Raw genomic sequence first — 2444 nt, forward strand, 5'->3', positions numbered from 1 at the left:
CTTGTGACCTTTCCAGATGTTTGTTTGAGGAGCATTAGTGCCACTCCTGCAGAAACCTGCAGAGGGATTTTGAGACATGGATCCATTTCTGTACCTGCAACTTATTTTAAAGGCTAATAAAAATTGAAATAATGCTTTAACCTCACAGCAAAGATCTTAATCTTAAATGTGTACCCTACATTTAATGAAATCTGCTTTAAACTCCCTAATTACACACCCCAGAGCACATGGCTTCAAACTGAGAACAGATTTAGATCGGATAAGGGGAAGAAAGTCCTGACTGACGGTGCTGAGGCTGCCCCTGGATCCCTGGAAGTGCCCAAGGCCAGGCTGGGCAGGGCTTGGAGCTCCCTGGGATAGGGGAAGGTGCAGGATGGGCTTTAGGATCCTCCCCAGCCCAAACCACTCTGTCACCCTGTGTTGGTGTGCAGCTGACTGGAGCCATGTGCTGCTCGGGGGAAATGTGAGGTCAAACCCCACAAAACCAGCAGCAGGTGCTTGGTAGCGTTTGGGGGTGGATTTCCTATAAAAAATTACATGGGACCAAAATATAAAGTGAAATGGAGTTTAGTCTTCAGAGTACAAGTGAAAGTCAGCACTTAATTCTGCTCTTGATATTTAAAAAAAGTTACAAGTTTATTTCCTTGTGGTACCCAAGTTCTCTGTCAGCCTTGATTTTTAAAGCTCAGGGAATACTTGAAAGCTTTCCCTAGGGAGGGCTTTCTAATACATCATGGACTTGGGGTTGTAGAGACTGGATTTGGACTTCAAACATTTAAGAAAAGTTGAGTGAATGGAGCAGAAGTTGCTGGATTTCAGGGTTAATTTATGGGCAGCAACTTCTGCTGAGAGACCATGAAAGGCATTGCTCCCAGTGGGGGAGGTTTGCTGTAGGACAAATAAATCCTGGAATTCTTTTGCCTGGAGTCCTCGTGTGTCCTTGGGACAGCAAAGCCCACAGGCCTGAGGCTACCTGAGGCAGCACAAAGCTTTGGGATTATTGCTGTTTTTTGCATTGCTGGCCAGCTCCAGGACTGGTTGGGATCTCTTAAAAATCCTTTTGGATCAATTATGGACTCCCACAAAGTGAACTTTTTTTTTAATACAAAAATTGTATTGTATTATTTGTATTAATTATTAACTGTATTAAAAAATACAGGTTTCCAAGCCTGGGGCATCTCTGCAGCACCAAATATTGTCTTTTAACATTTCAGGAGGAAATACTCATAGCTGGAAGAGTAAATTGGAATTGTGTTTCAGTTGATAGATGCAGGAAATGGGCTAAAAAGTTAATCTGCTTCAGTTGTGAGTTGTTTTATGTGTGTGCTGTTCTTTGCTTGAGCACTGAGAAGCTGCATCACAACTGTCCTGGGTCTGGTATGAAAGAATCAAGCTTTTATTTTTAGCTTCTTTGTTAAATGTATGTGAGGGGAAAAAAAACCAACCCAGAGCAAAAGCCTGATAGAATGTTAGTTCTACGAGTTTTTTGTTGCCATAGTTAAGTGGCAACACAGTTATTTATTAAAAATAAATAGAATTTTTTCCTATAATGGATGCCTTCTATTGACTGCAACTGTACAGAACACCCTTCTGCACTTCTTTGGCATTTTTCATGCATGCAGTGCACTTCTAGGAAGAGTTTAAAGGTTATTTACATCTCTGTCTGTCTCAGGTGACAAGTTATGGATTACTGCTGGCATCCAGCTACATCCCTCCGTTACCAATGGAGACCCATCATGTGTAACTTGTAAACTCCTTTAGTCAACTTTTCATCCTCGTTCACCTTCTTGAAGTAGTTCTGTAATCCTGTGGGAAGCAGAACAAGGGGTGTGAGAAGGGCTGAAGGGAAAGCAGAGCAGCACGGGGGATGTGCTGGGCTAACACGGACGGGCACAGAGAGCCCGGCACAGCGAGCCCGTCCTGCCGGGGCGGTCACACCGCTCAGCCCGTCCAGAGTACAGCAGGAGCACCAGCATTCCCGGGATGGGAGAGAAAACGCTTGTGCAAACCCGTTCCCATGATGGGAAAGCCGAGCTGGGGAGCTGATCCGGACACGGGGCAGAGCACGGGGGGAAATCGAGACGCTGAGGGAGCGGGGGCGAGGGAGAGCGGCATTCCCAGTGATGGAGAGCGGCATTCCCGGTGATGGACAGAGGCATTCCCAGTGATGGACAGAGGCATTCCCGGTGATAGAGAGCGGCATTCCCAGTGATGGAGAGCGGCATTCCCGGCCATGGAGAGCGGCATTCCCAGTGATGGAGAGCGGCATTCCCGGCGATGGAGAGCGGCATTCCCAGTGACGAACGTGTCCCGGTGCTGCCGGAGCTCAGGGCTCTGTTCGATACAACATTTCGTGTGCCAAGGGCAGGAAGGGTTGGGGACAGGGACAGGGAGGGGACAAGGACAGGGACAGGACAGGGACAGGGACAGGGACAGGGACAGGA

Source organism: Parus major, chromosome 12 (assembly GCF_001522545.3).
Source record: "Parus major isolate Abel chromosome 12, Parus_major1.1, whole genome shotgun sequence".
Lineage (NCBI taxonomy): Eukaryota > Metazoa > Chordata > Aves > Passeriformes > Paridae > Parus > Parus major.